This window comes from Pleurodeles waltl, chromosome 1_2 (genome assembly GCF_031143425.1).
Source record: "Pleurodeles waltl isolate 20211129_DDA chromosome 1_2, aPleWal1.hap1.20221129, whole genome shotgun sequence".
Classification (NCBI taxonomy): domain Eukaryota; kingdom Metazoa; phylum Chordata; class Amphibia; order Caudata; family Salamandridae; genus Pleurodeles; species Pleurodeles waltl.
Window position 1 is genome coordinate 1,165,141,872 of NC_090437.1, and position 13,860 is coordinate 1,165,155,731.

The 13,860-nt window shown below is 44.7% G+C and overlaps 1 protein-coding gene across 8 annotated transcripts in view; it reads right to left on the reverse strand.

The window, feature by feature from the left end:
- Nucleotides 1-13,860, reverse strand: part of JAKMIP1 (janus kinase and microtubule interacting protein 1) — a 1,798,968-nt gene that overhangs the window by 1,595,856 nt on the left and 189,252 nt on the right. Inside the window, exon 1 of one of the 8 annotated variants that reach the window (XM_069203049.1) lies at nucleotides 8,005-8,108. The exons of the other annotated variants lie outside the window; for them this stretch is intronic. The gene's annotated coding sequence lies outside the window, so the exon portion shown is untranslated. Of the gene's footprint in view, nucleotides 1-8,004; nucleotides 8,109-13,860 lie in introns of those variants that run through there. 8 annotated transcript variants of the gene reach the window in all.

Here is a 13,860-nt window from a genome sequence, read left to right on the forward strand (position 1 = left end):
ATTTTGGGCTGAACCCGAATCGCTTTAATGTCGCCTCCAGGAAGGGCCAGTGGACCGCATCAAAGGCCTTCTCCGCATCCAGGGCTAGGAATAAATGAGGCTCTGGGCGAGCCATAACTGTGGCTAACCATACGTGCGCTCTCCTCAAGTTATGTCTTGTGGACCTCTCCGGCATAAAGACGATCTGGTCCATATGAACTAATGAAGAGATAACCCCCAACATTCGGGTGGCCAGCACAGTGGCCAGGACCTTTACCTCGACATTTAATAAGGATATCGGCCTGTATGAAGCTGCATTTGGGTCTTCCCTCTTTGTATACAACTGAAATCTCAGCCCTCTGCAAATCTGGGGGAGGACCCCCTGTCCCCGAGCCTCGAGATACATATTTAGTAAATGGGGAGCCAATACCTCTTGGAGGTTTTTAAAAATCTCTCCCGGGAAGCCGTGTTGGAGGGATTTTTGATCAGGGCGAGAGTGTTGGCACAGGTGTCGATCCATTGCCTGAAGGTGCGGGCAGCTGTGTCAGTGTCAGTGGTGTCGATGGGTGGGTTCCGGGAAAAGGTAGTGATTTGTTGGTCTTCGGTGACCTTGTTCCATCTGCAGTGTGGAATGTCTTGCGGGTGATGGTGTGTTGTGGGTTTCTCGAAGGAGAAGTGGATGCAGCGGTGATCTGTCCAGTGTAGTTCGGTGGTGTGGCTGAAGGAAATGTGTTTGCTGTCAGAGAAAATGGGGTTGAGTGTGTGTCCTGCGGAGTGGGTCAGTGTTGTGACAAGCTGTTTGAGGCTGAGGTAGGAGAGGTTGTCGAGCAGGGTGGTGGTGGTGGTGTTGTTGTTGTAGTCGTTGGGGTTCTCGCGGTGGAAATTTATGTCCTCAAGGAGTATGTAGTCAGTGGATGCGAGAGCGTGCGTGCTGATGACGCCAGTGATGGAGTCCCTGAACTGCTGTCGGGGGCTGGGGGGCCTGTAGACGAGGGTCCCTCGGAGGGTGGTGTTTGGGTCGGTATGGATCTGGAAGTGCAGGTGTTCAGCGATGATGATGGTTTCTTCGGTGCTGGTCGTGATCCTGAGGGTATTCTTGTGGACGATGGCAATACCTCGTCCTGGTTTGTTGGAGCAGTCCCTGCGGGTGATCTTGTAGCCATCAGGGATGGCTATGGCGATGTCAGGCGCTGAGGAGGGGTTCATCCAGGTCTCGGTCAGGAAGGCGACATCTGAGTCGAGTAGAGTCCACAGTTCTACTGCGTGTTTGTGGACGGAGCGGGTATTGAGAAGGATACATCTGAGATGTTTGCGTCCTGCCTTGGTGGCTGGGTCGTTGGCATGGAGGCTGGTGAAGGTGCAGTTCCAGCAGGAGAAGGTTCCGCGGGTGATCTGCAGGGAGGCTTGAAAGCAGGCAGGAGAGTGTCCGGTGTTGAGGGCATGGAGGGTGGCATCGGCGTAATGAAGACGTGCGTGGCGGCGGTGGGGGCGACGAGCGCCAGGGGTTCCGGCACTGGGCACGATACAGGCGCAGACGGGCTTGCCTTTGGCACAGATGCGCATCGGCCGCCATTAAGTAGGAAGGGGGAGGAGAGGACAGCTGGGAGGCAGGAGCGAAAACGGTGTGGAAAAAGGGGGTGGGGCCAGCAGCAGCGGGACAGCAACGGGAGGGAGCGGAGGGGGGCTGGGCCACAGGGGCAGCAGCGGTGGGGGAGAGAGAGATGCAGGAGGGCGAGAGTAAGAGGGGGGAGGGAAAGGCAGAAAGTAAAGCAAAAGTGCAGAAAAGTGAAAGCAAGTCAAAAGGGCACACAGGACGGCAAACGGCAGCAGGGGACAGGGGGGGGCGGACACAGAGAGAGAGCATACGGAGAGAGGAGTAGAGACAAAGGAGGAGAGAGGCAGGAAAGCAGAGCTCTCCTACTAGACACCAGGGATGAGGCGCAGGCAGAGGCATGCGGGTGGAGGAGGGCCTCGAACTGCTGACAGGGTTCAGGAGTTCAGAGGAGCAAGGGATGAGGGCTCTACTTACCAGGTGGAGCCACGGGAGGCAGAGCAGTTCACTGACCAAGTCAGGGGAAACGTCTCCAGCAACCCTGTGTGTCTTTGGCAATGTGATGGTTACTCGTGCGTCTTTGCTTCTTTGTGGAGATGCCCGCGTGCTCCTGCGCATCAAGAACGCACCACCTGAATCAGCGGTAAACGCAGTGGGGGCTTTTTGGAAAGCTGTCCATCATCCTGGCAAAAGACGGGAAGACCTTTGCCTACTACGAAGGTAAGATATGCACCATTTCTGATTAATTTTGATTACTGCATGCAGTGTATGTCAGAGGCTGGCATGCAGGAAGTTGCCCCATACTAGCCTGCGCACGCAAGATGCACTGGAAAGAAATATGGTGCTGGGCAAGAACACTATTACGTCCCTGCCGAAGAGAAAATTGCCGCTGTGTGCTACCGGGCCTCCACATGAAGCCTAGAGGTAAGGAGATAATACTTACAATGATGCTTTTCAGCCTGGAATAATAGACCCGCCCTAGAAATGTAGCGTACTGTTTTCATCAGGAGAAGTGTGGAAATGATGTATAGTAGGACCTTTGCAGTTGGTTGCAATTTCCCTAATATTCTTTCATATAACTTTAAGGAACATTAGTTTTTCACTTACACTTTAACATTTGAAGGGCATTGAGAGTAAGAAAAAGTAGAGGGGTATAAAGTTGTCTCTAAATCAATAAATGCTAGGAATATTAATGATTTTTTACCAACACATTTTATAATTATACTTTGTATTTATTTGAAATCAACACTGATATGGAAATGAAAAAAAATAAAGTATAGGATTACATGTGCTATTATTGACCTAATTAATAACCATAAATTAAATATAAGGGATTGCTATTTGTGGAATATAGATTTTTTTTCTATCTTCACTGAAACAATTTTATATATTAAAATGTATGATTTTATGTGTTCTAATCAATAATGGAAATTTATTTGGGATATCATCTGTAAAATAATATGTGCCTTTATGATGTTTCAGCAATTTCTCCAACAACTGGAGATACATTTTAATTTGTTTTGTGAAGGAACTCTAGTTCACAGTATACATCTGTCTTGATGAATGAAACTGAACTTTATTATTTCTCTTTTAAAATTATGGTACCTGTTACTAATTAGACTATGTAGGTTAAATATGAGCGGATGACTATGAATGCCCATGGAGGTGTGAGAATCACTGGCGCGTGGGTGACTGCCATGACTCACTTTTATATTCTTGCACATGAGCACTTTCACTTTCTGAGACATACTTTCAAAAATGAATTATTTTTACATTTGTGCATCAAATGTGAGACTATCTGTTGTTTTCTTTCTGAGTGTGAACAAGAAACTGTGAGCAATACCCTTTGAATTGTTTTTTTTCGACAGACGTTTGTTACTTTTTCACCTTTCATACATATTGTAAATATTCTGAAATATTGGTTTATTGTACTAGCATTCTTATGGAAACCTGCATGGAGTCTACCATAATGCACTTTGAGCCCGTTTCAGAAAGCCATTTATGCCTAACACTAGATTTATGCCTGACAGCAATCAATACACAACGATATCTGTCAAGTATGTTAGGGTTTACTACTTCATAACCGTATGCCACAACTGTGTGTATTATTAAACCATAGTAAAACCCATGTAATGGGTAGAGAGAGAGACCTTCAAAGCGTATTTTGCCTTGATAGTTTATCTATTACTACAAATCTGTGCGTTTACTGGCATTCACAAATTCTTCTTTGACCACTACCCACCCTGGAAACGGCCAAAGATTTACTCCAGCAAAGAGGAGGGAAGGGAACACCCCCAACACTTCATGGGAGTATGAGGAAAGGGGTTTGTTCATAGGTAGAAATGTTTTTTCCAGTAGAAGAAAAATGTGGTTTTGATCATTGGGCTGAATTTCTTCCAACACAGAGTTAAATCCTATGTATAACTTTGCAACAGGGAACCAGATGGCACATTCCCAGTAGTACACCGTGAATGCTGTGACTGTGAATTCCCAAAATGTGTAAATGTTTACCCTTGTCTAAGAATATGGTTGTAAGAGACAACTTTTGTTGATGAACTGGGCCTTTGGGGTTAACCACTGTTGCTATCAAATCAATTGGCTAGATTGCCAACTGAGTCTAATACATTTATTTGATATTTGCCAGGCCTACCACACCTCCATTTAAAGTATGATTTTAGAAGGCTTTATCTGTCTGGCAGATATTTTGTACATTTTGTACAAATATACTGAAAATGAGCTTGACTCCACCCGCAGACATATTTTTCTCTCACCTCTTGCTACTTTCAGTTGGATGTACTAAACTACCTCCTATTGAGTGCTTGTATTGCCATGCATGTGAGACTATTTTATATCTTAAAAAGTGCACTCAACCGCCACAAAATATCATATTAATTTCTGTACCTCATATATGTATTGAATACACCAAGAAATAATAAGTGCAACAGCTGTTTTTCGAATGCTTTTGTCATTACTCAAGTGCAAGTGTGACCCTATTATGGAGGTTTACTGGCTTTTCTTGAAGCACTCTTGACAACATGGCCTCAAGCACCACTACGAACACTACTAACATCAATACTGTCAAACGACCACTACCACCAATGTCACCACCACCGATACCACCACTGTTATCAACATTTATACAAATACCTCCAAATTCCACCATTACTACCAGAATCAATCCCACAACTTTCAATACCATCAAGAGCAATACTACCAAGAATTCTTCTACCATTTCATCACTAATACTACTCCCAATATTGCACAACCATTACCACCAATACCATACCACCGCCAATTTGACACAGTGTCAATACTGATAACACAACACCATTACCACCAACACCATTTGACGCATTAGCAAACCAATAGATTTGCCTATAATATGCTACTGCATCTAATATAATTTATGCATGCCTGTCTTACCAGGCACTGTCACAATGAAGTCAGATCTAGTAGCTTTGCCCTCTTGTGTGCATTTGCTGATGCTTTAGTTGGGATGTGATACCTGACTGAAATCCACCCTATAGTCTTCCTACTTGCATGGCTTTTCTCCAGTGTGTATTCACTGATGGGCCTTTAGAGTAGGTAACTGTTTGAAGCTCTTTAGAAAGCACCTGCATGTGGCTTTTCTCTTGTGTGCAGCCACTGATGAACCTTTAGCTTTGATGACTGATAAAATATATAGCCTCACACATTCAGCACACCTATAAAGGATTCCCCTGTGTGTGCTCGCAGATGGATATTTAGAGTTGGGTTTGGTAGGATGATGGCACTTCTATATGAAGTGTTCATAAGATTTCAGAAAAAGGGACCCATACTGCTAATTCATATGGAAAATGTTATTAGGTATGAAATCACATCCAGGAGGTTTAAAACGTCCCTGTTCCTTTACATCACCTTTTATTTTTTTCTAGGATCTCAATATACAGGGAGTGCAGAATTATTAGGCAAATGAGTATTTTGACCACATCATCCTCTTTATGCATGTTGTCTTACTCCAAGCTGTATAGGCTCGAAAGCCTACTACCAATTAAGCATATTAGGTGATGTGCATCTCTGTAATGAGAAGGGGTGTGGTCTAATGACATCAACACCCTATATCAGGTGTGCATAATTATTAGGCAACTTCCTTTCCTTTGGCAAAATGGGTCAAAAGAAGGACTTGACAGGCTCAGAAAAGTCAAAAATAGTGAGATATCTTGCAGAGGGATGCAGCACTCTTAAAATTGCAAAGCTTCTGAAGCGTAATCATCGAACAATCAAGCGTTTCATTCAAAATAGTCAACAGGGTCGCAAGAAGCGTGTGGAAAAACCAAGGCGCAAAATAACTGCCCATGAACTGAGAAAAGTCAAGCGTGCAGCTGCCACGATGCCACTTGCCACCAGTTTGGCCATATTTCAGAGCTGCAACATCACTGGAGTGCACAAAAGCACAAGGTGTGCAATACTCAGAGACATGGCCAAGGTAAGAAAGGCTGAAAGACGACCACCACTGAACAAGACACACAAGCTGAAACGTCAAGACTGGGCCAAGAAATATCTCAAGACTGATTTTTCTAAGGTTTTATGGACTGATGAAATGAGAGTGAGTCTTGATGGGCCAGATGGATGGGCCCGTGGCTGGATTGGTAAAGGGCAGAGAGCTCCAGTCCGACTCATACGCCAGCAAGGTGGAGGTGGAGTACTGGTTTGGGCTGGTATCATCAAAGATGAGCTTGTGGGGCCTTTTCGGGTTGAGGATGGAGTCAAGCTCAACTCCCAGTCCTACTGCCAGTTCCTGGAAGACACCTTCTTCAAGCAGTGGTACAGGAAGAAGCCTGCATCCTTCAAGAAAAACATGATTTTCATGCAGGGCAATGCTCCATCACACGCGTCCAAGTACTCCACAGCGTGGCTGGCAAGAAAGGGTATAAAAGAAGGAAATCTAATGACATGGCCTCCTTGTTCACCTGATCTGAACCCCATTGAGAACCTGTGGTCCATCATCAAATGTGAGATTTACAAGGAGGGAAAACAGTACACCTCTCTGAACAGTGTCTGGGAGGCTGTGGTTGCTGCTGCACGCAATGTTGATGGTGAACAGATCAAAACACTGACAGAATCCATGGATGGCAGGCTTTTGAGTGTCCTTGCAAAGAAAGGTGGCTATATTGGTCACTGATTTGTTTTTGTTTTGTTTTTGAATGTCAGAAATGTATATTTGTGAATGTTGAGATGTTATATTGGTTTCACTGGTAAATAATTGAAATGGGTATATATTTTTTTTTGTTAAGTTGCCTAATAATTATGCACAGTGATAGTCACCTGCACACACAGATATCCCCCTAACATAGCTAAAACTAAAAACAAACTAAAAACTACTTCCAAAAATATTCAGTTTTGATATTTATGAGTTTTTTGGGTTCATTGAGAACATGGTTGTTGTTCAATAATAAAATTAATCCTCAAAAATACAACTTGCCTAATAATTCTGCACTCCCTGTATTTCAAGGTAATTGTGGCAACGTCATTACCTTTCTTTCATTAGTTTATGTTTCTATAACTTTTGCAACAAAGGTATTGAAGCAATATTACTACTACATTAGAATAATTTATGTCGCAGCTTGAACTGTGTTGGCCAGAATGTCAAATATTTTTCGAGCAAAAGCCTACTGCTTATATTTATTAAATGTCAATGATGAGGACTGCAATGTGTTGAATCTATTGTAACGTTGTTGTTGGACAGACCTGTTTTGTCATTCATAAGGTATGTTCCACATGTCTCCCCCTGCTACTCTGAGTTTTTCCTTACCGATACTCTTCCAGTTCTTTCCCCCTATAGAATGCTGAGATATTAACGGTCTGTCTTGTCAGAGGCATTAAGAGAGAAAGAGAGAGTAGATGCTGGCTGACAGCGATGATAAAATCCGGATGATGCTGAGTGCATCTACTTAATAAAGTTTTATTCACTCCAAATCAACTGTTTTTTTCATATTTGAGAAGCCTACTTCGGCCTTTTTTTTTTACATATATATATATATGTATATATATATATATGTTTCATTTAACAAACAAAATTCCTGTCTTATGTAAGACTTACTGTCTTACTTTTGTGTCTTAAGAATATTACATAAACTAAGAATTAAAACAAGAAGCCTGCAACAATCTGACACATACAACTAAAATACATTTAAAATATCATAAGACTTGCCTTTTTACTGTGCAATTAGAAATATACAGAAACGCGCACAGATGTGTTTGTAGCAGTGTTTTCTGTAACACTGCAAGAGCAACGCAATACAGTGTACAACAAAGCAACAATGCCGCGGGAGTCCACTGCAAAAGTTCATAGTTTATATTTTAAGCATTTGAACAAATACACTTGTTCGGCACCACGTGAACCTGCAAGCCCCACCCATGTGGGGAGAAGTCAAGATACCATGCAATACGAGTACGTTAACATATCTAAATCACATTATAAATAGAATGCTTACCCACAGCTCGGCCGCACAGCTGTTTGCCTACTACAAGCGCAGAAAAAGTTTAGGAAGCGGAAACAATGCTCCCTTGCTGCTGTCTATTAATGCTCTGTTATCCACCTGAAATACTATAAAACTTGGGCAGATGGGATAACATGTTCTCTAGCTGCGCGTGTTTGACTGTGATAACACTCTGTTGCCCTTATCTCACCCTGAACACCACTCGGTGGGCCTGCTGTAACTGTGAGAAGCGCATCCTCATCCCTTCGAGCTTGACTGCTCTGGTATAGTACTTTGCTAAATTCTGTATTATAAACACGTGACGCAATTGGCCATGCAGTAATAGTAGCATTAATTCTCACAGAAGTATCTTGCAAGGGTCTCCGCTAGCTCTTTGTGTGCAAATGTGAATTTAAAATACTTTATTTATCGCGATGTTGCATAACGTGTATAAGATTCATTTAGGCCCTTGTCCCACCTCAAAATATGGCAGAAACAAGGCAAACATCTAGTAAGGAGATAATTCTGATACTTCTCTGGCAGATAAGGGGGGGGGCGGATTATTGGAACAGAATCAGTATTACCAAATGCCCCAAGCTCATTTTCTTTACACCGAGGAAAATATTCCTGTGCCTGAAAGGAGCAAAGGTTAAGTATGGTTCAATGCTGAAACATCCTTTACCCGTCTCTTCAATAATGAGTGAACGGATGACACTTCCAATTATCAATGCTGAGAAGAGCATTTCCTCTGTTTAGGATTACATAGCAGATATAATTAACGAGGTCCATGATCCTATCATTTACACAGACTTATGTGAAACACAAATCCGAAAACTTTCAAGGATCCAGTCAGGCTGTTAGATGCGCTTGAACTTAAAATGTCTAATCATATTACGTCCACCTTCTAGGAGGGGGGCCCTCGCAGTACCCCTACACTTAAGTTGCCAGCCACCCTACAAAAATACTTGAACTACCCTGCCTGTATCCACATGGAATGAGCATGAGTTTCTGTGATACATTTAGTGCCAAAGAGAAAACAGTGACCCATGTCAGGTCAGCTTGCTGTGTATAAAGTTGAGCTCATATTTATTTATAGAAATAATTATTTTGATTTACAAAACTGAAGTTGAAGGGTTGACAGTACATGTTTCTCAAATAAGGGGGTATGTTTGTAAGGAATGCACCTCAAATAAAGGGGTATGCTTGTAAGGGATGTGCCGATGCAAATTAAATCTATCCACAAAAAGGTGAAGATTAAATGGAGCATGGATAGTTTGCCAGAGTTATTTGTTCTACCATAAATTGGTGGAACTATTTTACTGTTCTCCCTCTGTTAGAACTGAGAGCCTTAGGGTGGTCTTCCCCCAAACGTTTTGCCTGCTTGTGTCTTACTTACAGGTCCCTAGTAAAATGCACGATATGTGCCCAGTGCCTGTAAATGAAATGCTAATCGTGGGAATGCAGCACTGCTTGTGCCACCCTCTTAAGTACCCCTTTAAAACATGTTGCAGGCCTGCCATTGCTTTGGCATTTAAAAACCCTTGCCAAGCCTTGAATTAATTACATATGTCACCCCTAAAGTAGGCCCTAGGTAGCGAACAGGGAAGGGCACTAGGTATCTAAAAGACAGGACATATACTTTTGAGTTTTGCATATTCTAGTACTGAAAACCTCTCAAATTAGTTTTTCACTACCCTCTGTAACTGGGAAGAGGTAGACCTATGGAACTGTAATGATAAATCATCTTTAATGGTAAAGTCGGATTTATTGTTATAATTTTGAAAATGCCACTTTTAGAAAGTTGGCATTTTCCTGCTCTTAGCCCTGTGTCCCTACAGCCCGTGTCCAATACACGTCTGATGTGGGGTGACCGCCTGGCTTGTGCAGTCGCACTATGCAGCCACACACAAAGGACTGCTTAACCCCCTGTTATGAGTCTGGAACTATAGCAGGGCGGGAGGACTTCTGTCTACTTCAAAGCCACTCTTTGGAGTCTCCCCCACTTCAAAGGCACCACTGGCTATAAAAACTGGACTTCTGACCCTACCAACTCACTGTCCTTCTGAACCTGTGGATACTCTGCCAGGAAGAAGAAGTACTGTGCTGCTACAAGGACTGCTACGCTGGAAGAACTGCTTTCTTGCTGTGCCGACCTGCTGCCCCCCTAGCCTGGGTGAGAAGGACTAGACCCACAACATTTGAACCCAGAACCAGAGTGACTCCAAGGGCTTGCTGCTATGCCTTCTGTTCTTCTAAAGTCTCAGGGACACAGAAGACTTCCAACTCATCATCTACAGCACCTAGGCTCTGCCATCTGTGAGTCTTGCCCTGCCGAGTGGGTCCAATCCAGTCCTGGGTCCTTGAAAGTGGGTTTAAAATGCTGCTTCAGACCAGAATCCACACATCAATGCTGCTGCCCCACTCGGAACCGGCAAATTTCCATAAACACTGACGCATCTCTGCTATTGTGAGGATTAGGCACACTGCATCGCCGTCAGAGTGGAGCATCACCACCATTTCCGATGCATCTTCGACTTTGCACAGCTCAGAACCAACGCATCGCCTCCTTTGCTCCTTGCATTTTGTTCTCAACATCGACGCAACCGCAAATCAAGGTACTCTTTTAGTGGGCCAAGGCTGGGCCCCATATCCGACCCACACTCAATCCAGGTCAGCCTGACTTTTCAAATTTGACACGGTCCAGCGCGACCAGATCATCCCGGTTGGCGCTTTCTGCTCCTAAGCACTACAATTAAGTTTATTTTTAAAAAAATCATACTTCGACTTCTACTTATTGGATGTTTGTTGTTTTGGTCGTGTTTTGTTCATTAAATTAAGCTGTATTTTTCTAACTAGGTGTGGTATCTTTTTGTGTGGAGTTTTCACTGTTTGAAATGTTGCACAAATACTTTACACATTGCTTCTTAAGTTAAGCCTGAGTGCTATATGCTAAGCTACCAGGGGGTGAGCACAGGTTAATTTAGGGTGTGTTTGTGACTTACCCTGACTAGGACTGTGGTTCCTGCTTGGACAGGGTGCATACCTCTGCCAAGCAGAAGCCCAGTTTCAAATACCTTACCATTTAAGACCTCATTCTAAGTGCCTCTTTACTGAACCTGGTAGCTGCAGTAATTATGCCTCCCAAAACCGAGTTGAAATGCACTATAGCATCTACAGAGATCAAGGATCAAGATGAAAGTAACTGAAGAATAAAGTAATGGGTTAGCCACACAAAAATTAAATACACTGTGTCAAAATATGGGAAAAGAGGATTGCTACTTGACTGGCTAATAAAGAGATTTGATTCGGACCAAAAGGTTGGTACACCAATATGAAATTAAAAGAAGGAGACACAGCGGGAGAGCAGCAACTGATCAAAGTTCCAGAGAACTCCACAAGGGGCTGATCGTCCACCTGGTTGTCTTTGGTGCAATCAATATAAAAGCTCAGCTCCCTTTTGGGGTCTAAACGATGAAGCATGGAACGCAGGTAGGGTAATGGCTTGACTGATGCGGAAAAGTGTTACAGTTTTCAGCAGGAAAGATGCCTTTTTCCACAGAAACAGTTTGTCTCTGAAGAAGAAAGTTTATGGTTGAGTGACAAAAAGAGCCTGACCCTAACCCATAAGCCAGGCAGAGGTGGTGGCACTGAGGGACACAGTCTCGATAGTGAGGAGCAATAAAGGACAGCTGTGATGCAGCTCAAACTGTGTGTACATTGGATAAGTCAGGCCAAAATTAAGGTCTCTTTGAGGCATGACAAAAGGAGGAGGGGGAAAAATTGTTGCAGCCCTTAAAAAACAAAAATTGCAACACAACCACTGACATAAACAGCAAGGGTTGAGCTGGCAATTGTAAGAAGGCCGGAAGGGCCACAAGATAGCCCTTAACTGTTCCTAAAGCAAACCTTGCTGGACAAGAGAAAGAGCAAATAGCAGAATGTCAGATATCTTGGCCTGAAGGAGAGCAATCTGGGGTGTGCTGCCCCAAGCCACAAATCTGTCCCAACACCAGGTGTATAAAGTTTTGCTTGAGTGCTGCTTGGCCGCTAAGATGACATCAACTACTTCAGGGGGATGGTCGAAGGTGTTCAGCTATCACTGCTCAAGCTCCAAACAGGCTGCAGAACCCTTCCTACTGCTGGGACAGCAGGTACTCCCGGAGGACCAGCCTGATCAGAGGACATATGCTCAAGCCCAGGACTGAGTTCTGGATACCATACTCTCTGTGCCTAATCCGGAGCCACCAGGAAGAATTCGGTCTGGTCCGTCATGATCTCCTTGAGCACTTGAGGCAGGAGTGGTATCAGCTGAAAGGTATAGAGGAGTCCCGAGTTCCACTTGAGGTGGAATGCATCTCTGAACGAGAGATGCCTTGGAAACTCCAATGAGCAGGTGAGTTGCCAGTGCGGTTCTTGGCAATGGCAAACAAATCGAGCCAAGGTGCTTCCCATTTGCGGAAGAGACCTAGTGCTACCTAGTGCTTGGTGTCAACGGCTGAGCTTGTCCACCCTGGAATTCAATAATCCTGCCAGGTGGTTCTCCACCAGGAAAATTCCTTGGTAGTCCATCCATTTCCAGAGGTGCAGGGGCTGGCTTGATGGATGGCAGGAAGGCCATCAGTGCCAAGCGGATGGCTCCAGAGGCCTCTGATCTCCACCTCTCCCAGGTGGCTGCCCCAACCCAGACATGATGCACTGGTCACCACCGTCAGGTATGGGTGGGGAAAGGAAAAGAGGGCTTCCACTGACCCAATCGCGTTCTAATAACCACCACTGTATATCGTTCACAGTTTTCTCTGAAATTTGAAGAAGGTCAGAGAGGTCCCCTTGATGTTGGGCCCACAGTGACTTCAAATTCAATTGCAGAGCCTGTATATGCCACCTGGCGTGCTGGACCAGCAGGATGCAGGAGGCCATCAGTCCCAGCATCCTCGAAGTCAACCTTGGTAAAATCCAAATCTAAGGCTGAAAGACTGGGATCCTGGCATGAATGTCCTGGACCCCCTTTCTTGAGGGAAAGGCATGAGACCGCACCATGAATGGCTCTGAAGAAGGGAAGCATCTGAGAAGGAGTCAGGCGTGACTTCAGCACCCCAAAGATTACAAGAAGTTTGCTGTAGTCTGGTGGTGGTTGACAACTGACTCAGACAAATCCGCCTTCAACAGCCAGTCGTTAAGGTAGGGGAAGATTGGCACCCCTGTCGTCTGAAAGTGTGCTGTCACCACCATGGTCACTTTTGTGAACACCTGAGGAGCACTGGTGAGACCAAAGGGGAGCACGAAGAACGGAAAATGCTTCTCTCCCACCATGAACAGCAGGCAGCGCTGACGTTCTGGAAGGATGGGAATATGGAAATAGGCATCATGCAGGTCCAACGCTACAATCCAGTGTTCAGAATCGAGTGCAGACAAGACCTGGTCCAGGGCAAGCGTTTTGCATTTCTCCTTCCAGAGGAAGGGATTGCGATTGTAGAGTCTAGAATAGCTGAAGCCCAGAAAGTAGCTGGAATAAGACCCAAGCCCTACTTCTGGCACCGGAATCCTGTTAACACCCCTTTGGGGAAAGGGCTAGCACTTCCGGCCGCAAAATGGAGAGATGGTCCTCCATCAGTCACTGAGGGGGTGGTGGAAGATGCAGCGGAGAACAGAGAAAGGGCATGGCATATCCCTTGCAAACAGTCCATATGATCCATCTGTCCAATGTAATCGCATTCCAACCTGATAATAATCAGTGGACTGTGCCTCCCACTGGGTGGATGTGTCCCCACAATGGCAGCCAAAGGGGCTTGGTAGATGGGGCTGCAGAGGGGACAATGGACTGGTAGCAAACTGACCTTGGTTGTGGGGGCCGGGCCACCATGCTCTCTACGT